This window comes from Lepisma saccharinum, chromosome 30 (assembly GCF_977018435.1).
Source record: "Lepisma saccharinum chromosome 30, izLepSacc3.1, whole genome shotgun sequence".
Lineage (NCBI taxonomy): Eukaryota > Metazoa > Arthropoda > Insecta > Zygentoma > Lepismatidae > Lepisma > Lepisma saccharinum.
The window spans coordinates 16,323,088-16,347,548 of record NC_139258.1 but is presented as its reverse complement, the minus strand read 5'-3'; the positions used below and the strand labels follow the sequence as shown (position 1 = coordinate 16,347,548).

The following is a 24,461-nucleotide window of genomic DNA, read 5'->3' as shown; positions in this document are numbered from 1 at the left end:
TCGAGAAAAATCAAGGTGGGAAATGCAAAGTACTCTAAGATAACCTTTTTACCATTTTTGTCTTTGAACAACTTTTAAACTAAGGTTTAAGACGATAATTACGAAACATGTTACGGTGTTACTGCCTCCACCCCCACAGAACACAGCTTTGCAATTGCAGTCTTCTCCAGAACAGAGTCCTATCTTACTTACGCCAGTGTTCATTGGCGTTTCAAGGAATTTCCTTATTTCATAAATTCATCATCCATCCTTAATGTCGTGATTTCTAAAGAGGAACCAAAGTGACACAAAATTATATCAAGTAGCTTCAGATATATTTCCAATCATTGAGCAATGTACCTACAATGGGGATCCAAACCCGGACCACTTGGTTACAGCGTAACCCAACGCTCCATTGGAGAGGCCCAGCATGCATATCGGCTACATTCATTCTTCTTTATTCTATATCCTGTATTCTTTTAAGACGTGCACGGGACAAGCAAACCAGATTTGCCTAACCTACTCGCGAAACGTTTCAGTAGGTTAGGTTGGAGGAAGGCCTCACATAAGGAAAAAAGAACTATATATCTAGAAGTCTAGGGGAGTCAGAACCAAGTGTCTCAGAATCATAATTTCAGTATTAATAATATTTAAATTGAAATAATTATATGATAATTATAAATATAATAATTAAAATATGTAAATTAATTATTATACTGTTATTACACGAATAGGTAAAAAAAGACGGTATACGAACAGAATTATAACAGCACGTATTCATTATCTAACTTACCTGAGATAAAATCAGCATAATATGCATAAGAATAAGTGCCCTGGTAAAGAAATTAATGCCAAATAAATGAAGAATTCAATATTAATTGATTAACAAAAAAGGATGTTAGATATATTTGGCGAAAAGTAAAGTTCGTGATTAATATTTTATGCATATTAGCATAAATAGTAGTGTGTAAGCATAAATGTTTGGTATTGTGGTTCAAAGTCGTATGATCACAATATAATCATTACCTTACAATAAGTTCACAGAAAATTAGCAACCCTCGGTGGTTGCAAAACAAATGATAAACAAGTATATTTTCATTATTTAATTTTGGTAAGTCTTTCGGGGAGGGGTTCGGACCCCCTGGACCCCTCCTCCCCTTAAATAAGCCCTTGGGCATAAAGTGTTGTTTTCAGAAATTGCTGTGAGGGCAATAGCGTATCCGAACGTTACCCGTGGTTTTAGTTGGGCGCCATCTTGTTTACAAGATATCTTTTGTATCTTGTTTACACGAATCTGCGCTAATCGTACGTCTGAGCTAGGCTGAGTGATATATTTCTTTTAATTTATTATCCACGGCTTGGCGGTTTTTGTTAAGTAGGGCGTCAGGTTCTCTTTGGTCCTCCATTTGCAGTGACGTTTAGCTAAGCATGACACGTGACCACAATGCTCTTGTTTCATTTCTTTCCATCTTTGTGAAACCTAATCCTGTTAGTTCTAAGCCGTTCCACCCACACATTTGAGTTTAATTAAGTGCTCACAGAAGCGCAACACAGGTAACGGCGCCGCCAGAGGGTGGGAGGGCGCTACCCTATTCTCATATTCTCCAAAATAACTATACTCTGTCGGTTATCCCCGGAGCGAGCGGACGAAAACAAGTAGTGACGCGAGACTGTTCCACCAATGAACACGTGGGAGGGAATGGGATTGCGTGGAGGGGGAAAGCGACTGCTGTTACCATCGCAGCAGTATGTACTGCTTCGCTCTGCCCACTCGATTTCCTCAACTTCTCTGTCGCTATGCGCGGCCTTGCTCCAGAGATAGCCTGGACAGAGTATACGTTAGAAATTTTCAATCAACAATAAACATTTTAATGAGACTCTAATTACTTGCAGTAGAACGAATAGGTCTAGCGTGGAAGAAAGACGGATAAATGCAGAAAGAGACAAAGATAAGAAAATATAGAAAGAAATGACAGGGGAAGAAACAAAGAAAAAGAAAGAAAAGCAGAAACAAGAGAACAAGACATACAGAAAGATACGAAGATAGAGGAAAACAACGGACGAAGAGAGAAAGAAAAGACAAGGTAAAGATAGAGAAACAAAAGGGAGATGAAGAGACAAGCATATAGAAAGAAAGAGACAGAAAAAAGATAGAGCGAGAGAGAAATAGAGAGAAAGGCAAAGACGCGCTTTAGACGAAAGCATTTTCCTTAACATTTATGCCATGACCAAAAATCTACCATGTAAAGTGAAACATCTTATGGCATATTTCATGGCATTTGTCAAGGATAGGCTCGGTCCGTAGCATTTTTCGTAGCGTAACCAATCAGAAGCGACCTCTACGTCACGAGTGCAGTTGTAATGGCGGCCGCGTGAGATGTAAACAATGTATCACTTCACATTTTTAAAACACGATAACTATTCAACCGAGAGGAATAACGTTTGCTAGTAAATGGTTTTAGCTACAAATTGAATGGCACTGCTTAAATATATACTTTATAACATATACATTACACTTATTGAAGAATATTTTAGTTATTTAGTAAATAAAGTGAACTCACCATGGATGATGTAACTCGACGTGCCTTTCGTGCTGTATGTATTATACAATGTAATCACAAAGGCTTTATGCTAGCAAGAATGTTAAAATAAATGTTTTCTAAAGCGGCCCATACACCTCCTTAAAAACACGCCGAAGTCATTAAATTTTGCACGCCACTCAGAAATTCCACAGTATTTGGGTAGCTGCGGATGTTAGACACCGTAATTTCGCACTGGGGAACTGGACTCCGAGGAAAGGGTGTACGGATGCAAATGTACGTCACAGTGTATGTCTCGGCCACTAGGCGTAACGCATTGCGTAAATGCGCAACAGATTTACATCGCGTATTTGCACGTTAGTATTTGGGCCGCGAGCCTACGATAAGTTGTGTGCGTACGGGAGAGAAAGAGAGAGAACGCGAATCCTAGCAACTGCCGTGCTCTGCCATCATTGAACTGGAGTCCATCTGAAAATATTATTCGATCTTCGAGTTCCCAAAATTTATCTTTCAACGCTACTGCCAGCGGAATGTTTGGACCGTTTTAAAAGAAAAACATTCATCGATTCAACATTAGGCATTTCTTGTCTGTGGTTCCTTAGTCTTTGAGATTTTCGAAAGACAATAAAGATTCACATAATTTAGATTATAGCCTGGAATCAGTAATTTATCCACACACCCTAACAGGGACTTAGCCAGAATATTCCATCTCGGGGGAGGCAGGGGCGTAATGGGCTGGGGCAGCCGGGGCGGTGCCCCGAAAGGCCGGATGATTGTAATGAAATTTCCTGATTTTGTGTTTTTGTTAGACTGATCAGCTGCAGTTAGATTTTAGTGACGTGAGAGCTGGTTTCTTCGTATGGGTGCACGTCTGCAGTAATTATGCCACGATTTCCCACTATGCTAAACAAAGAATACACGCAGAGTAAAATTATGGAGGTTTTAACACAATTAAGGAAGGATTGCAAAGCTGGCCGGAAAATAGGTGTACGTATAAAAAGTAACCCAACAACTTGAACCTCAAAATTGCAACAATAGAGTTGTTAAAGGTCCAGGGACCCATACATTCTATGGGGATCTATTGCGTTCCACAACAGGACCACAACCTTGTTTCTCCCAAAGTTTAAATTCAGTACAAGTTGCGTATTTTGAGGTGTAAGGCTAAATATGGAGCCATAATGTTCATAATGACTACTCCCTCCTTTCTCTTGTGAGCCCCCACGCCGTCTGCTTATGCTAAGCACGTTGATCATAAACCATGAAATTGGAGCCCTGTACCTTTCGCCCCGGCGACCCACACGCGCGCTCAAAGAAGAAACGAACAGATACTCGCGGGCGATAAACATGCAGAACGTAACATGTCCCCTCCTTCCTTTTTTGCATGTTTATTTTTACTCCCTTCCGCTCTACATTCAATCATCTTACTATTCTTCATCAGCTGTAAGAACAAAGTTGATGTAAACAAAACCACGTGACTTCTGAGAAATAGTTCCTTCCCTGTGTTAGCTCTGGTGTTATTTTATTCGTCCTATCTGTACAGTTCATAACATAAGGTCAACTTCACTAGAGCAATTACGTTGGCTACATCACATAACTGCTGTGAATGGAATAACCAATAGGATAGCTCACAAGCCACGTGTATTTGTTTACGGAGACTTCATTCTTACTGTGAACCGGGACCAGTCTTTTCCATCAATGTTGCCAACTCCACGATAAATTCCAACTTCTTAGCAACGAAGATACTTGCAGGATGCATTGCGTCATATATGCTGTACTAAACAAGGAAATGTGCGTTTTTATTTTCTCAGAGACAAAAAATAAGTAACTCTATGTAATAACTACAACAAATCTCTATTTATACAATAGAGATTCTATTCGGGCGTATTTAGTTGCATAAAGACGTAAAATGTCGACTAACTTTGCAAAAGAAACCTCAAGTTATTCTATGAATTTTTCCTCATTTTACATATTTAAATTGCCTGTACATATTTTTAGTAACTTTACATACATTTATTAGCCTCCCGATGGTGTGGTGGTAGCGTCGTCGCCTTGTAACCAAGGGGTGCCGGGTTCGATACCAGGGAGGCACATACAGTCCGGCCAAGGAAGAGGAAACTACCTGGAAAGGACGATTCCAAACGCGAGAGGGGAAGCAGGGAGAAGCACTCGCCGAACTACCCTGTGGTATTTCGCTTGCGTGGGTTTGCGTGTTGTGTTTGTTACCGCTTTCTGTGTTGTGTTTGTGATGGCTCTTACAATTGGCAACAAACAGTTTCGAAGTTGAATGAGGAAAATTGGGACGTTTTGGCCCCTGTTGCACATTCTACAAAACACCCTCGTTTTGATAGAAAATGTCACAAGCCATTCAGTTACTACATTTATAATTATAATACTATATACAACAATATTATTATTATTGCATACTATCCTGATTAATGTTGTGTACATTTGTGCTAATTATAATATTTACTAAGAAGATCAATTTAATTGAATGATCTAAAAATAAATCTACTGCTTTACAAACAAGTTTATCTACTAATGTGACGATATGAATACTTTCCTGATATGTTCTGTTTGCTTATATAGTATATGGATGGCTTACATAACCCTTACATAATTCGTAAACATCTCTGTATGTATTTTGGCGGCGATGTTACTACGTTGAAACTTCATTGCTGTTTCTACAGCAGACGATTTTCAAGGAACCCGCTTCCTGCCCAAAGCTCCGTCATCCCTATTTAGCCACTGAACCCGTCCGGTTCGCGCATGCGCACTTCCGTCCATGGTCTCGGCTAAGGCAGGCAGACAGTAGTGGTTCGGATCCAATTTTAAACTGTAGGTTCAGTCCCGATCTACCTTGTGTGGAGAAATTGGACTCATGGGCGTAACTTGAGACCTAATTTTAGGAGGCCGGAATCGTACTTGGGGGGGGGGGAGGGGGGGCGAATCTAGAACGTAGGACATGCTTCGTCATAGAGGCTTACTAAAAACATCTCCCTCTTCTTCGCTGTGATAAATGTGTGGATGCTTGTAAAATATGGTAGATTTAAATCTGTACTCTCTTCTATTCATCCAGTTCCCAATTACATTAATTTTGTTTTATAGAAAATAGAACGTGTAGTCAACTCACTCCCCCCCTCCCCCTGCTTTCTCCGCTACCGACGCTTAAGCAGTGTGATCTGTGGAATTTGCAGACATCCAGTCGTTACGAACCTACTTCTTTTCGTTACTTAATTCAGAAACTCGCCAACAGATGTCTCTCCTAAACGGGTCAGTAGCTGGTGCTACGAGTTTACTGATCTTGCTTCTTAATTAGCCTATTAAAATTCTTGTCTGATGCCAGATCGTAGCAGGAGCAGTGTATCTGAAAGTGCTTTGGCTGCAGGCTACAGCCAGTGGCGTGCCAAATAACGTTGGAGGGTCGGTTTGGGGCTATAAAAGCTTATTGGTCCGAATTTTCGGATTCTCGAGCACGTGATTGGTTATAGATAGGGCTATGATTTTTATGACTTAAAGATCACCAAAATATGCAAAATAAAATATGCTCTTATGACCTAAAATTTTACAAAAATATGCACTATAATTTGAAAAATATGCCCTTATAACTTGATTGTTTCAAACATCAATATTTAACTTATGCTGAAATATTTTCACATACCTACTATTTATAGTTCACTTTATGGGCCCTGATCAGTTGAAATGCACAATGAATACTTTCTGTAAATTTTCAATTAAAAATGAAATAGATTTTGCTGTAGTCCAAAAGAAATACCCTCGAGTGAGCATGGGAGTAAGAATTAATGCACTTGGAAAATGACTGTATATTTCTTGAAGAAGCGGAAATATGCTAAATATGGCCGGAAATCCATCGAAATATGCTTTATCACGTAGAAATGGCCAAATATGCCAAAACTTGCCCTTAAAAAGCACCTTAATTCAATTAGTTTCTTTAGAATATGAATTTTTATATATTTAGGGAACACCACCTTTGCCAAAAAAATATGCTAGGTCATAAAAATCCTACCCGAGCTAAACAAACAATATCAGTATGGAAAATATAGATGCCATTCTTTTTGGTCATCTGTTTCTCTGTCTTTCCTTTCTTCTTTCTTCCTGTTTCACTGTATCTTTTTTATTCTCTTTCATTATCCATAATTTTCTATTTTTTTCTGTTACTATGTTTTGAAGTTCACTTTATGCACAGATATGCTAATAGGGAGTAGCAGTTTTAAGTAGGATCCGAACCACTATATGCCTCCAGCGGGTATCGAACTGGGATCCTTTGATTACAGGGCGACCGTTACCACTACGCCATCGGAGAGGCTTTATTTCGGTGGTGATGATTCCTATCTTTCTCCCTTATTTTTCTCACCCCCCTCTCTCTTCCTACTATTCACTTTTTTCTATCTTCATCTAGTTAACTATTTTCCTTTGTCTCTCAATAGGATTTCATATATGTGTTTCACTATCTCTGTATTTCTATTCCCATTTTTCCCTATATCCTTCTTTATTTCCCCGTTCCTACTTCTTATATCTATCATTAGTAGGGAGCGGAAGTTGATGACCTAAAAAATACAGACATATGACCTATAGAATGTCTTAAAAATGGGGAAAATGACGTAAAAAATGGGAAAAATGATCATTAAATTTGTTAGTTTCGGGTTAAAAATTTAAATGGAAAGGAAATTCAACAAAATGCAATCTCCTTATCTGATCTTAAATTTGAGTTTGTCCCAGACGGACACCTGGTAGTTTCCCCCCACAACAAAGACTGTCACCAGTTCAACATTTCTTTTGCTCGTAAATTGCAATCATGCGAGATATATATTTCACCTTGGTGAATAGACTCAAGAATATTAGCAAAATGAAAGAAGTGACAAAATATGATGAAACAATACACCGAATATTGCGAAAAATGACGGAAAAATGCCGAAAATCGGGAAAAATGACCTAAAACCTTAAAATTGGCAAAAAATGCAAAAACATGCACTTTAAAATTTCCTTTTTTTGGGTTCTAGACGAAGTGTAATATTGTGTATATTTAATGGGCATCGTGTCCGAGATGTCAGAAAAAAGATGACATTTCATCAACTTCCGCTCCCTAATCATTAGTATTAATTATTTTCGCTTTCAACAATTTCTTAGAGACAATATTCCATTTAAATAAACATTATAGGTATCTTTCTTCATGTATGGATTTCCGCGAAGAATTCATTAACCCCATCTGGTATAGTGGAATCCATGAGTATTACCATGCAAATCGTCCATGACTATTTTCATTAATTTTTCTCTTATATCCTGTGTGTTTTTAAGCAATAGGTTTTTTTGTACGCTGGTGCAGAAGTTGTCAACAGCTTGTTTTGAGTTTTCTTTTAATTCTTGAAGCTCTTATTTTGTCAAATAAAGTGCACGAATATGGTGATGGACAATTTGCACGGTAATACTCATGGATCCCACTGTACGAAGATTTGTAGTGAGACCGATGGAATCAGAATCCATGTAATGATATACAGTTTTTATGTTTCATAAACTCTGTGTATTAAAAATGTCGTTGACCCGATACCTGATACCCGATGTCTTGGTATCGGTATCGAAAAGTGCCTTATTTTTTTTTTGTGTATAACTTGTGGTTATTGTTACTTCCCTTACAAGAATATAATAACAAATACATGGCCTCCTGCAGAAGCAAAAGATGTATAATCAATTGTTAACCAGTTACTATGATAGTGTTCCTTAATGAAAAATAATTTGTTTACAAAGATAATATAATTGTTTTTTCATTACATTATTACTATATTATTGCTTTGTTTTTTATGACATTTGACTGACAATCGACAACATATAAAATAATTGTTTCGATGTTATTACAGCATTGTTTTGTTATGACATTTCTTAATGTCAATATCAACAAAATACATGTAAAATAGTGTGATTTTCTAGGTTATTAGTTAGTGCACATGACACATTCAATAGATTGGTTCATTGTAAAGCTACTAGATGCTAAGGATGAAAAACTATGTGAATTATGCACATGCATATGAAAAGTACATGATCAGTCTAGACAATTGGTCCCATATGCATGATAACTAATTATATTATTCAGTCGAGTTTCTGTAACCGGAAGTTCTGTAGAACCCAAGGGAGAAGAAGTGTATGGCCTACAATGTTCAACTATTTTTTTCGAAGACTATTCAGCAATGTGAGCATAATATTGTATAGTTGTTTGTTTTTGTGATATACTGTTTTTTCTTTCACCTCTGATTTTTCCATATACGTATTCCATGTAGTCCAAAGTTTTTCTTTCTTTCGTTTTTTCTAAATCTGAGTTGGTCTCTGGGTAACGGTTCCGATTGTCTTATGATTTTTTTTCCAATTCTCCTAGCAGAAAGACTAATTATCCTAGAATTTTGGCAATCATTGTCACATGAAATTTGAACCTTCGTTGAGGTAACAAGCACTGTTTGGATTTCGAAAAAAGTTATTAATGTTAAAAAAAAAACAACTTTAAAATAATCTTACGTAAGCATGCGCGCTCCCCATTCTCCATTGATAGAGACATTAAGTATCGTAGAACAGTGGGAATGAATGTAGAAGTAATTTGGAACATTCATGAAACTAAGCAGTACAGTTTTCATTTCGAAAAAGTTCAATCTATGGATAAAATAAAGCCTTCAAGCCTTTAGGCCGCGTTCAGTAGTGCAAAGCATTTAGGGATCTTATTTTAAGCCTTTTGGCCGCGTTCAGTAGTGCAAAGCATTTAGGGATCTGTTCTCAGTTGAGTGACAGTGCGTGAACTTAACTGGTACTGAGCATACTCGTGTGGTTCCCAGGGGATCTAATTTTGGTCTGATGGGGTGGATGAGGCATCATATTTCTGTTTTATGACCATGAATCTTGCAACTAGATTCTGATAAAACTACATGTGTAGTTCGAAGGCGGAGTAAAGTGGAGAGTTGTGGTTGTGGCGTGGGCAAAGCATTTAGGGATCTTATTTTAAGCTTTTTGGCCGGGTTTGCACTTCTCGGTTGGGTGATCGGGCTTCAAACGTATCTGAGGAGAAACATAATTGTAGTGCTGCTTGCTGATTATGTGGACAGTGGGCTGATACTTGAAATAATTACAATTATGTAATTTGGGAGGGAAGGGGGGTTAGACTGGAAGTAATTAGTTTAATTTATAGCAATCTGGATAACTGGCTAATCTCATTCATACTCACTATCAGAAGCTACAAAGGATTCTCTTAATTCATGTACTGTGAAAATATTCTATGAGTGAAAAAGATTTAATTAATATATAACTGTGTATTTAGCTAACAATAGCAAATTGTCCATGACTATTTTCATTAATTTTTCTGTTACATCCTGCGTGTTTTTAAGCGATGGATTTTTATGTATGCTGGTGCAGAAGTTGTCAACAGCTTGTTTTGAGTTTTATTTTAATTCTTGAAGCTCTTATTGGGCAAATAAAGTGCACGAACATGGTGATGGATAATTTGCACGATAATACTCACTGTACTTAATATATTGGTAATAATTTCTTGATAGTAAACTAGGTATAACGATAGTTAAAGTAAATTTTGCAATGCTTGGATGTGTTGTCAGCGATTCTACTCTTCAAAGAGACTGTTCTTGTTACATAATGGAGTTTACACTTGAGAAATATTTGTTGCCAGTGTGGCTATTACTTATGGATGGAATGAAAAGTTCCCACTGTTGCTAGGTTCTATTGGGAAGGAAATCTGATATTTCGTACAGTGTTGCCATGCCAAACTAGAGGAAAATCCCCGATTTGTCAATAATCAATCAAGAGAACCCACTTTCCCGTCACAGCAACCCACATATGGGTGTGACATACCACGACCGAAGCTCACACACTTTTGCCGCGCATGCCACGGGGTAACAAGGCAAAAAGAAGAGCAAAAAAACTGCTGTTACGACAACCTGCGGGGCATTATGTAACGCCGCGACTCGCCACCGGCGGCGCCACGGTGCGACTACAGAACGAAACCGCGGGTGTGCGAGTGTGTGAACTGGTTCGTGAAAAATTGAATGGTAGAGAATTACATGCTCTCCCCTACACGGGATTTGACGTCATGACCCGCTCGTTAAATAATGCCCGCAGAACGACGTGGATTATATGTGTCAGTGAATGGTGTGTTTTGCTCGCCCATACGATTTTTTTTAATCTAACATGTTTTTTTATCCTTTGTACACTATTTACGATGAGGAACAATAATGAAATTCGATGTCTTGCATGGTATTTATAGATGCATTAATTGTGAATGCGTGCACCCTAAAATATTATTGCCCTGTATCAATTGCTCGTTTTTCTGAGACATCGAATCTATAAGGATAAACTCTGCAAACTGGTAAACCCCTGCCTGCGTCAGTTTAAAGCTGTTTCTGTAGATTCTGATGTGTGAAAAAGTTAAAGGCTAGCTGCATGCGGGATTCGACACGACACGAGTCATTCTTGTCGCAAGCCGTCACAGGGAAGGTTTTGCCATACAGAATAATGAACCAACAATAGTCTCTTTCCGAAACGTAGCAAATTTTTAAGATGTTTGCGAGCTATTTATTCGAAAATTTAAATTGTACCCAGTGCTTTACAGAGGAGTATGGAAGGATGAACATAATTTTACGTCGCTTTGCTGCCACTTTCAGCAAATCGCGACTATGAGGGTGAATGATAACGAGTGGAAATAACATTAACGAACACTGCACTCACAAAGTAACACCCTGCCGTCATCACTGAGATCTTTTCAAGTTAGCATGAGTTTCTGATACTTATTCACAGGAATTGTTTGGAAACCTGATGGTAAGAGATCTGTAGGAAGGCCATGACGAGGATGGAGGGATAACTTGAGATGGACGTAAAGGAAATCGGTAAGGATGGAAAAGACTGCATTGATCTTTCCCAGGATAGGGACAGATGGAAGTCGTGTTGCTGCAGCCATAAACCTTCACGTTTAAGATGGCTGGAGAGTTAGTTCGTTAGTGCCCACAGGAATATAACCAGAAATTTCGTATTTGTTGTTCAATATTTGCTTTCCTTACTGATTTTTCTTAGTACGTCTAATACATTTCTCAAGACGCAACTATTGGTGTATAGTCCAGTCTAGTCTGTAAGTCCATATAAAACATGCACCATCAGGACAGTACAGTTGGCAACATTGATGCAAGGCTAGGTAGCGGTCTCGTCTCGGCAAATCTCGAAGTGTCGTTAATGTCTAAACGAGATCAAGACTTGTCTCGATAACGCGGTTAAACAATTTTCTCGATTATTCCAGCAACGCAATCGCACGGATCGCTTTGGTTCTTTCAGTTTCAAAGCCGGCGAAGAACGGGTTATTTATATTTCCTCCCGCAAGCAAGGTGTTTTCGCCATGTCACTGCTGGTGGCAAAGAATTCGCGCGGGAGAAACGTAAATCAGAGACAGAACTTGTCCGTTCGTATGATAATGAAGTCTACAACAATGCGCAAAAAAAGAACGTAAATGTTTATAAAGTTGTTCTACTGGATTAAACCCGCGCAAGGCTACCTCGGGACCACTCCAGCCTGCTCTGAAAGACACCGAACGTTTTTCAGGTGATCGACATTGCCACGGGCAACGTAGGTCCTTGCGATGTCTTCTGGTAAAAAGATACTTAGGTTGCTGTTTGCATCCTCGATGGATTCATGCAAAAAAGACAGAGAATTGAAACAAAAACTTGCTACACAGCATAAGTTCCTGTATACTCTTTAATCCTCTCTCGATGGAAGCTAATAAGGTCAAATGAACGCGAGAGCCAATAAGATAAATTCATACGCGGCTCTAGAACTTTTTCCTGGTGGAGGCACAATAGCCCCGTCTAGTTCGCTGCACATTTTGACTCTCTCTGCACTGACACGTCTAGTGGGTTATACGGTGCAACACCGACTCGTCTACTTCGTTGATTTGACGTTCTGGAGCGATGTAGCATGTGGTGTATGATCGCGTGGTACGTGCTAACTAATCAAATCAACGTTTAAAGCAGCAGTCAGGCATTTGTTGAATTTGCTGAACTTGAACACCGCTATCCGCCTACTTGGTTGAACGTCATTTCCTTGCACCAACATGACACCGGGATACATCTGCACTATACCTAGTGTCAAAAAATGCAGCGAACTGGACGGGGCTAATGTATAGACTTTTCTAGATTATAAAACAGCCTTACACATACACACACTCGACAACCTCCGTGGCAGAGTGTTAGCACATCGCGCTACGACGCCAGGGGACCTGGGCATGGGTGAATTTGTGACTGTACTTTCATCAATTTGATCATATCATCACTCATCTGCATCTGTGCGATTGCCCAAAAGTGGCAGAAAAACTTAAAATACACGAAATCAATTAAAGCCTGAATCACACGGAACTGTAATCCAGTAGGAATGCTCTAGTTGACGCTGGACTGGATACCCATTTGCTAGTTTTCGCCTCACACGGTACTTGTTACACAGTACTTGTCGATAGTCTTTCGTTCCCATAATGGCGGCCGCGCGAGATGTAAACAACGTATCACTTCACACTTTTAAATACGATAACTATTCAACCGAGAGGAATATCGCTTCGTATTAAATGGTTTTAGGTAGAGAAGAATGGCACTGATAAAATACATACTTTACACCGTTTACTGTACACGTATGGAAAAATATTTTAGCTTTTTCAATTGTAAACATGCCTTTCGTGTTGTATGCACTCGGAAACCACAGACAAAAAACGCTACTTTTCAAACTCACAGATTATCTTTCACATGGCCAAACTTTGCTCTGATTGGCTGTTCCACAGAATCTAGTCGAAAAAAGTTAGTAGCAATTAGAACATGTCCTATTCCTCAAAACCAGTCAAGCAGTCAGCCAGGCGGCCATGATTTCTACCTAGAAAGTCAGTTCATCGCCAACTAGGGCTTTCCAACTAGATATCCAGTTCCGTGTGATAGGGGCTTAACACAGAAACATGACTTCACACCAAGACAATTAGTTAAAGGAGTTCGTTTTAGATCCAATTTGGTATCAGACTAACTAAACGGAACTGGATCTTCAGAGTGAAATCCGAACCACTGTACAATGTACCTCTACCAGGAAACGAACCCGGGACCCGCCAATCAAAAGATGATAGTATAAGAGTATTTTTGTGAAGTAGAAATAGTTCTACGTTTGTTTGTGTTGTAGTGTTTGTGTTCCCGAGGGAACAGACTGATACTTTAGAAGCATTTTTATGTGCATTTTATCATTACATGCAGGGGTTTGACAGCATTTGTACTTGCAACTAGAGTAGAACACAAAGTTCACAGTTAGTTCCAAACGTTTGTCAACTTTTTACGACATCAAGATTGTCATAACAGACTATTTAACTTCTTGATCAACTTCCAGAAAAATGTCAAGTCAACCTTCATGGTGAAAATTATGTATCAGTGAAGAGCAACTTCTATAGCAAAATTTCTTCAAGTGTTGCCAGCACTAGCTATATAAAAAATAATTTAAAGGCAACGGACAGACTGACATAATTGAATCTGCATTTTCTGACTCAAAGTTAGTGCAATAGTACTTGATGATGTAATTTTCTACAGATTTAGGAACACGTGTATGCAATATAAAGATGTTCTCCTTTAAAACAATGTACAGCACGTTGCTCTTTACATAATTTTGACCATGAAGGTTGACATATTTCTGGAAGTTGATCAAGAAGTTAGTCTGTTATAACAATCTTGATGTCGTAAATAATTGACAAACGTTTGAAGCTAACTGTGAACTTTGTATTCTACTCTAGTTGAAAGTACATATGCTGTCAAATCCTTGCATGTAATGGTTTGTTCTTGTGTTATTCTTACGTTCAGTGAACATGCCTTGACATGAGGATGACAAATGACACAAATAATGCGATCAGAAACTTTCTTGTTTCCGTGGAAGCATTGTACAGTGGGATACACAGGAATTGATCTGCAAATTGTCCATGACTATCTTCATTAATTTTTCTCTTGCACCCTACGTGTTTTAAGGACAGGGTGTTTACGTATGCTGTACAGAGGTAGTCTGCAACTTGTTTGGCATTTTGTTTAAATTCTTGAAGCTCTGATTTGGTAAAACAAAGAAAATAAACATACTGATGGAAGTTTGCTTGGTCATTGTTTTAGTGTGACGTCATAAGCAGCAAGATCCGGCACATCCTGAACTAGCCTTCATTTAACCATCTTGTAAATTGCTTCTGCATCCCACTTTACAAGAACTTTGCAAACAGCGCGTCGCAGAATCTGGCCCATTCAACAATTTACTCAACCTGTACGGGACTTTTAAAAAAAAGACATTTGCCCTTTCACCTTCGAATTATGATAATAGCCCTTCCTGACAAATTATTGCGACCTAAACTTTTGAAAGTTGAGCACCTTGGCGTGGGACATCGAGAAGAGACTGCCCTTGGATTTTTCCTTTGTTTCGCAAAAGTTGAATCCTGTCCATTTGACGCAGCCGAACAATAGAATGACGACAAAAAACAATTTGTGCGAAGGCTGATCTCTTGCGAAAAAAATCTTAACTCTTTTTGGCTGGAATGTTGCACGGGCATTTGTCATTCGAACAATTCCTTGGTTTTTGCCGCGACATAGTTGGTCCCGCCATTGAAAATTGGCGGGAATTTATAGCATGGCGGGAATGTGGAGCGCGGTTGAGACGAAGGCAGATACATTTGACGTTAACAGCTTCAGTCGTGCCTGCAGCGAAAAAACTTAACAATACATTTATGACAAGGATTAATTTATGGAGCGTTATGCACTATGTGCAAGGACAGAGGTAATAAAATGCATCGACAATATTATCACCGAGAAGACTGGTACAGGGGGAAATACCGAGGCAAATATTATGTAATAGATGTAAGAACATTATTGGCACTAGTCACTGGCGGCGACTAGGGGGAGCGGAGGGGGCAGTTGCCACCCCCCACACTTTTTGCAACTTTTGCTCCTGCACTATGCTAAACCTTATCTACCACTGGCACTGGTTCTTTATTAGCATCCATTGTTAATTGGGCACTTATAAATAAAGAACGCTAAATGACATAAAGCAAAACCAAAAAAATAAGCTAAGAACTATCATAATATAACTAAATAAACAACAATGCTTTTGGTTTGGAAGATATATCTAGGAATTTTACCTCGTTGCTAGAGGCAGCGTATTGTTTCATTTCAATATGGAACTTGGACCGAACTGAAATAAGGAATAAAGGTTCCTGTACCATATTGAAATTGATCCGAAAAAATTGTCCCTGGACCGTATTTAAATTCATCCCGAAAAAGGATCCTGGACCTTAATTAAATTGATCCCGAAAAAAGGTTCCTAGACAGTATTTAAATTCATTCGGAATAAAGGTCCCTGGACTGAATTGAAATACTTTACAGATAAAAAGGTTCTTTACGGTCCAGAGCCTATTTACCGGAGCCTTCTGGACCGGAATTGAATTTATTTAAAATGCCTGGATCTTTAACAAACCTGACTAGAGGATAAATTGTACGGTTCCATCTGGTAAGCTTTTCCCCTTCGGAGTTGGCAACGCTGCGCGTAGCTATCCGTCACCTTCCGTTTTATTGTCGTGTAAGATCGCGCGGTCCTTGTCAACACGCATAAATACTCTTGTTAGCTATCTCTGAGGACACACATTGTGTGCCATACATATGCATTATTTGCGAACGGGTTTTTCTGGTCTTTCAGAAACCTATACGGATTGGTTGGCGCATCCTCTGCTACTGTAGCACCATTGTGGCAAATGACTGCCCATTTCTCTAACGTTATCTGAATGGCGGAGGTGATTGGGCGTGGCTTTACATTTATTACCGGTTTGCTTCCCACCCCGAATAACTAAATTTTAGTTACTTCGTTACAGTTTGAAAACCTTGTAAGTTACTGTTGGAATTAGTATCTGCTGAAGACTTAATTCAAACTTTCATATCGGTTTTCAGTGATTACAGTGTTTCAAATAAGAGGGGACCAAGAAATTGCTATCTCTCCCTTCCTACAATACATATGTACATAATTATATGTTCTAACACCGCCATTTTCTTAACACTCATTAAAAATGTTCAGTATTCGAACTTAGTTTTAAGGCAGGGTAGAATGATGATGCTTTCATCAACATTTGGCAACACTTCCCTGCCTTAAAACTAAGTTCGAATACTGAACATTCAAGGAGTCCGAAAAGTCCCCCATCATAGGCAAAATGCTAAGAATCTGGATACCAGATTTCCGGAACACTGGAAAAGTCACAGAGGAGCCGCCGAATGGGCCCCACGCTCGCCGGATTTGAATCCGATGGACTATGCTTTCGGGGGGTGTATTAAATGGCTCATCTTCGCACAAGAATCAAGGACGTATGCGAAGCCATTGGTCCAGATTATGTCCCCTGTGTGCTCAACAATTTGCGATTTCGCCTACAAACATGCGTGGAACTCAACGCAGAGCACACTGAACAAATACTGTGATTTTGCCTATGGCGCGGGACTTTTCGGACATCCTGTATTAATGATTATTAATAAAATGATGGTGATGGATCTGTCTGTCCTCACATGTAACTTTTATCTTTCTCTCTCTTACACCACAACACACATTCTCTCTTTTCCAGCCCCTTCCCTCCCGGATGGTGTAGTGGCAACACTGTTGACTTGTAATCAAGGGATACTTCTTTAAACTGCACGTTCAGTTCTGATTAAACTATCGCCAAATTCCATGAAGCAGTGGTTTTATACAACATAAAATAGAAGAGAAGCGACACTAAATAACAAAAATCAGATCAAATCAAATTGAAGCGTCACTTAATTATGTAGTGACGTTCCTATTTTCTTCACTGTTTTCCCATACTCCAACCCTGAAAAAAAAAAAATAATACTGTGATACCACACACGTGTATTCGCAAAGATTATCTGCGATGAAACAGGAAAATCCTTCATAGAAATTGAAGTCGATCTAAACTTCAACTTCATGAGATAATGCTGGTCAACTTTAGATCACTCTGATTCTCTGCTTGGTGGGGGAGGGGATATTTTCACAAGAAACTCAGATCTCGTGATTCATTAAGAATCTAAAGTGACAATCTTTCTCTTTTTTTTATTTCCAAATGCAAATGCAAAACCTGAAAAGCACTCGTCGAATTGTTTTTTATTATGTAATCATTGCATTTTCAGTGCTCAATCTATGCACTCCGTGCGTTGAAGTTCCCTCGACCTTTTACCATGCTTGCTTCCAGTATTGTCGTACAAGATATTTTCCTTGTAAGTACGAGGATTGTTCACGAAGTTGGTTCTTATAACGATGCTCCTGCGCAGGCGTGAAAGAACTGCCATGTCTTTCGATATTTCTGTTTTGTTCTCCAGTCTCCCCGATGGCGCAGTGGTGATGTCGTTGCTTGTAATCAAGAGATCCCTGTTTCGATACCCAGTGAAGGCACATAGTGGTTCTGATTCCACTTTAAATTGTAGGTCCAGTCCCGATTAGCCTAAATGTGCATTAAGTGAAGTTAACAAACAAAACAAAAACTTGTTTTGTGGTAATTTTAATGACGCGTTTGCAAGGATATTAGCTGGAGAAATTCCAACCTGTGTGATCACCTACTCCGGGAATCGAACCCGGATCCCCCCTTGTGGCAGCCAGACGCCGTACACACTGAACAAGACAAGGCGATCCTGTCTCTGAGTAAGTCACTTTGTAAAAACAGTTTCCATTTCAATGACATTTTCTGGAGTCAAGATGCTTATGAGAGTAGGTCGTCTTCTCTCGCTTTCCACAGAGAGACTATGGGGACGACTGAAAACACTTTAAGAATGAACATTAACATTAAGTATGTACTAGTAGTATATTAGAGATCAGATCCTGAGTCAAAACAACTAATGTCACTCATCACTCATACTCAATAAATTTACTTTGAATATTCTTTATGAATTTGTGGATAAATATATCATTTGGAAGAGTTGAATAAACTTCAAATTATTATTACCTAATGATAGTACATTAAATTTTCCCAAGATTCTTTAGAGTTCAATTGCTATATATAAAATATATATAAAACAGTTTTAAAATTTGGATGTTTACATAGTCTTTGCAACCAAAAGGAAATTATTGGTTTCGTGCGCCATCTATGAATGAAAAATACAGCTTGAAAAATTTCAGAGGGTAATTTGAAATCTCTAAAATGTACACGTGCTATTTAGAGATTATAGCATGAACTAGATTAGAGCTGAGCCGATACTCTAAGCGATTCCTGAAAGTTGTTTAAAATATCGATTAATATTAGTGGGCGACAGTGGCGGCGATTGGGTTCCAAAACTGGGGGTGAAAGACAATTTACTTTCCCTTGGTAGATAAGGTTTAGCATAGTGCGGAGGCAAAAGTGCTGAGTGAGCATTCCACTGCCACTCCAATTATAAGCTTCAAATTTACAAGAGTTTTGTTTTAAAATATTTATAAAATTATATCAATATTTAAAAAATTATATCAGAATAGAAAAAATACATGTCATTAAATTACAGTTTTTCCACATAATGTTGGTACAAAGTCAATGAAAACTTCCAAATTTTCAAAGTATCCTATCAAGATATCCCCTGTATTCGCTTGAACATGGACTTGAGAAGTTTAAATTGAATTTATACTTGCAGAACCTACCACGGAGAGAAATAGGCACTGCTGTACAAGACTTATTGATCGACCCTCGTACAATTATGTCGCTTAATCGGCATTATATCATGTTCCTGGATCTTGGAGCAGGGTGTAATAGAAGAAATGCATACACTCTGTTTCAAGAAGGAAGTGAAGGTTTTCTAGAGATGTAGCGCTAGATTGGCGGACTTCCCCCTTCCTCTCCCGAAGACCCAATGATCCGGAAACTTTTGTTAAGCGGGCGAAAGCTCAATCTTCACCTCTTTTACCTTTCACGTTCCTTTCACTGGAAAAACCTATCCCCTCGTGGTGTGGTCCACGCTTGAGAGGTTGAAATGAAATTCGATACTCAAATCATCGGCTGTGTTTGTCCTGTTTGGAGTCGCCTTTCTACTGCACGGTGCGTCAAGGAGGAAAATTCGTTGTTTCGGTGGCTGAGTGCGTTGAGCGTCTGTCTCTAGATCTCCTCAGTGGCGGTTCGAGTCTTTGCGTGGGTTTAAGGTGGTAACCTGACAAGCAAGAGCGTCGCTAGAAATTTTTGCAAGATGGGTCATTGATAAAACGTAAATAGTATAAATAATAATAATAATATATTATTTTTATTATCATGGTGATGATTATTACACAATAATAATTATTATAAACTAATAACAGGGTGCCTACCAGTGAAGAATGTCAAAAAAGTCAAGAATTTTTGCTATATTTTACAGTATAGTGAATTTACATTGTTATACACCTGCACTGGAATTTGATAAAAAAAAATTTGAGTTGTGGTTAAAATTTGTTCACTTTGTTTCGTATGCATGAAGTTTTGTAAAGATATTAAATAAAGTATTGTGGCCACTCCCCATCCATGATGAAGTTTGAAGCATTGAAGCAAGTACTTTTGTTAAAAGTACAGCTTCAGTTTTCATCTTAACCATCCTTGTGGTAGGGGTTTTTAATTGAACAAAAATATATACCGGGTGTCCCAGAAGTCTTTCCCTGATTACAAACTTTATTCATCCGCTATATGCAATGTAGAGATGTGAAAGTGGTGCCAAAATGTTGGAAAACTAACCAAGTTTTTTTGTTGCAGGTTTCAGGAATGTGGCTGTAGTGAAGCAGTGTCAGTGCCAAGGAATCAAGAATTAATGCTCTTGGCATCGGGTGGCATCTCTCCATACAATGTTTCTTGGACTTGACAGGATTTGGGAATGAAGATAAATTCCATTTTTTAAAATACCAACTTATTCATGGCAGATATTCTAGACGAAAGAATTCTGTACATTTGAAAGTTCCTCTGCAATGTTATTGCTGACCGGGTCTCGTGATACCAGAGGACATGCTGAGCTTTTTCCAGATTTGTGAACATTTCCGGTTTTCTGGGCACTGACACTGCTACACTACAGCCACGTTACTCAAACCTGCAACAAAAAACTTGGTTAGTTTTCCAACATTTTGGCTCCACTTTCACATCTCTACATTGCATATAGTGAATATGAATAAAGTTTGTAATCAGGGAAAGACTTCTGGGGCACCCGGTACCTATTTACTTAATTTCCAACCATACCTAAGTAGGGAGTGATGAAATAAATATTAAGAAGAAAGAAAGGGTCAAGAAAAAGTCATTAAAGAACCTCGGGTTTGTTATTTTGGTAGACACACTGAATAAGCAATTTATTCCTTATTATTATCATTGAATCCTCGGAGAGACTTTTCTGTTTAATCCACCAAATGAGTGAATATCCCGAACAATTGATTTCCATTACTTTTTTTACACTTCATTCATAGTCAGTAGCGACGATTTCGTGCCAAAACTGGGGAAGGACTGTTTGTTTGTCATACTAGACAAGGCTTAGCATTTAGAGGCCATAGTGCTGGGACAAAAGTGATAGAAAGTGCCACTTTGCTTGAGCATGTGAGTGTTTTTACCGATTTCATCTCATCATCCACGTTGTAACGAACAGGGTTCCTACGCGTCCTGGAAAACCTGGAATTTTAAAATATTCCTTCCAGGCATGGAAATGTTATGAAATTTCAGATTTTTCCAAGCTGTACCTGGAATTTTGGAGATTGTCCTGGAAACTCCTTTGCCCCATTTTATTTGTATGAATTACAATAAGTTTTCATTTGAAACAGGCCAGTGTCATGACAGTGGTTTATTTACTTATGTCACGTTGCTGTGTACTGTAGTCATAGTTTTGTGATAAGTTTTATTTTTGTGATTGAAGTATAATGCCCTGCGTTTTTGTATTATTTCGTATCGCGCAGAGGTAGAAAATATGATGATAATAATAATGGTTTAAAGAAAAGGGTTTGCTATCCTAAATATTCCAAGTTTTCGAAAGATATTATTCTTGTTTATTTGTAATACAAGATGGCATTTTTTTTTAAACTTATATATACTTGTGTTTATTTTTTCTACCTTTGTATTTTTTCTGTATTATTGTAAAAATTAAATGACCTTCATTATACTAAGAAATGAAAGGTGTGGAAAGGAGCAGGTGTAGGGGAGTTGGGAGCCTGCATTAAGAAAACTTAAAACTTTTTTTTAATTAAAGAAAATATGTAATGATGTGTATTTTGCCATGCTTACTTTCTACACTTGTCCTGGAACAATTGTAGAAAATCCTTGAAAAGTCCTGGAAATGTCCTGGAAAAAATTGCATGATTTTGTGTAGGAACCCTGAACGAAGTAAAAGTAAGAACAAATATAAATACAAGAAGGAAAAGGGCCTCCCCGATGGCGCAGTGGTAGCGTCGTCGCCTTGTAATCAAGGGGTCCCGGGTTCGATACCCGGTGGAGGCACAAGTGGTTCGGATCCCACTTTAAACTGTAGGTCCAGTCCCGATTAGCCTTACTGTGCATAAAGTGGACTTAAAACATCAATCCAATCCAAGAAGGAAAATTTTGGGAAAGGCTTGTAATATAACTAATATTAAACAATTTTTGCGATTTTTTAATGTCACCAACTACCTAGACCTAATGATAAAAATGGTGCAGTGGATTGCAGTAGGAGCTTACCAGTGGACTTGAGACGGAGAGAAGCTGTTAGTCTCTTAGTACAGGACACGCCTTATATCCCGCAACGCTTCTTGAACCACAGAAGACAATGCGGCGCTTAATCTGCGGTTGCAGTTGTTCTTTTGTTACCGTCGCAATCTTCGGACTCTGATATCCGAAACGCTATCTTAGAGACGATCTCCGCTCGGGAGAGGCATTCCAGCATCCATTAAGCTCCGGAGCAATTGTGTCGGCATAATTAACATTCATCTCCCCTCCCCTTCATCTCTGGATCACTCTTCAGCATCCATTGTCTAAGCTTTGTCTTGCAAGGCTGCTGTATAGGCTCTCGCGTGCTTTCGTGGACTCCGACATTACCTTTCACACCTTTCTTCGTGTGCAGTAATTGTATGCTAGCTACTCTGCTACAGTCACGCTCGTGGGCTGTTCAAAAAGTACCTAGAATGTTCGAAATGAAGGGCGCCCGTTGTGAAGTATGGAAATAATATGTACAAATAAATAAAACGAAACCTAATGTATGTAGAAATATGGAAAATAAAAACTGACGCGCAAAAATAATACAAAATATAACTGATTTGAGCTTCATACATAAATATGTATTTACATATAAATCCATTCCATGGCGCTAACAATAACAACACAAATATTAAAAGGTAAAATTGTCTATGTCTGAAGGGTAAGATGTGCCCCCCCCCCCGAATTGAAATACTTTACAGATAAGAAAGGTTCTTTACGGTCCAGAACCCATTTACGCTTGCTGATTTTCTCTCCTGGACTGGAATTGAATTTATTTACAATTCCTGGACCTCTAACAACCCTGGTGCTAACCACTCTGCTTTTGTGTACGATTATTTCTTGATTTTCTAATATTTATTTAGCACTTCATTCGTTCTTACTCTCCACTCGTTTTTATTTATTGCTACTTTCATTCTTCCAGTTTTTTCCTCTCGAAGACGACAACATCACTTCTTGTGGTGGACCACTCATCTGTGCTGTATGTAAGTATTATTTTTTTTACATTTTCATTTTAGCCTTCTCACTACCAGTAATTAGTTTATTTATTTGTACATTGTAGTAATATGCTTTATTCCCTGTGTTACGTTTCTTGTTGAGTACAGTTACCTACCTGATGACTGAATGACCTCTCCTTAAGGCTTCCCAGGGTAGGACTGAAGAAAACTCGAACGCAGAAGTCAGCTTTCAAATGTTTATTTTCTTTAGAGCGTAGTAACAAGGTATCTGGAGCAGAAAACAAAATATTTGCCGTCTTTTAGCTGGTTGGGACGTCTGCTATAAGGTGACAACACGTTCCGTATTCGTCAGAACAGTCTCTGTCCCGATTTTTTTGAACCGAAAACTGAACGCCATTTTTTTCGACATTGACTTATCGGCATAAGATTACTGCAACAATACACCTTCTCTACTCTTATTAAGAACCAGTAGCGGCGATTACGGGGGCCATTTGCCCCCCCCCCTTACTTTTTGTCACTTTTGCCCCCGTACTATGCTAAACCTTATCTACCAAGTGAAAGTGAACTGTCCTTCCCCCCCAGTTGTGACACATTAGCCCCCCCTCCCCCAAGTTTTGGAATCCAATCGCCGCCACTGCTATGAACTATGAATTATAGAATTGTAGAAATTATTTCACATTTTAATGTCAATATGCAACGGTATAATTTTCTTAAAATATTGTAGCTCCTTCTCTGCTAATGATCCACTGAACGAGTGTTTTCGTAGACAAATAGTTTGTGGACAAGTGACAGAAACGCTTTTTCAGTACAAACTGTGAAAGTTATGTGGATTAATAAGGTGGACTTAAATCGCACGTGTGTAAACGTTTACACAATGTTATTTGAAAAGAGGATGTGCTGTAGAAGATCCGTGCATGGGCATTGTTCTAAAAATACAATGAATGACTTCCATTTCTATAGCACTGCTTGGTTGTAATGTAATGCACATCATCATATTATGTATTTAATTCATTTGTTTTCAAATATAAGTATTTATGACGAAACAGTTTTCATGTTAAAATGTCTACATTCTGAGGCCAGTTTTTCCTACAGGAAAATAGGGAGAATCTCCGCTCGGTTTGGGAATAACGACAAAACTGTCAGATCCTGCTCATGAAATATCTAGAATAAGAGTTTTACAGGAAATGGCAAGGACGGTGGCCTCTCTTCACATCTATCTAAAGGCCAGCGTCCTTACCATTTCCTGTAAAACTCTTATTCTAGATATTTCATGAGCAAGATATGACAACTTTTGTCAGGGTCGTTATT

The 24,461-nt window shown here is 38.6% G+C and overlaps 1 long non-coding RNA gene across 1 annotated transcript in view; it reads left to right on the top strand.

The window, feature by feature from the left end:
- The window catches only part of LOC145982066 (uncharacterized), a 119,244-nt gene extending 96,062 nt beyond the window's left edge, over positions 1–23,182 (top strand). Inside the window, exon 3 of the long non-coding RNA XR_014441017.1 lies at positions 23,120–23,182. This is a non-coding gene — a long non-coding RNA (uncharacterized LOC145982066). The remainder of the gene's footprint in view (positions 1–23,119) is intronic.
- The last annotated feature ends 1,279 nt before the right edge of the window (positions 23,183–24,461 follow it).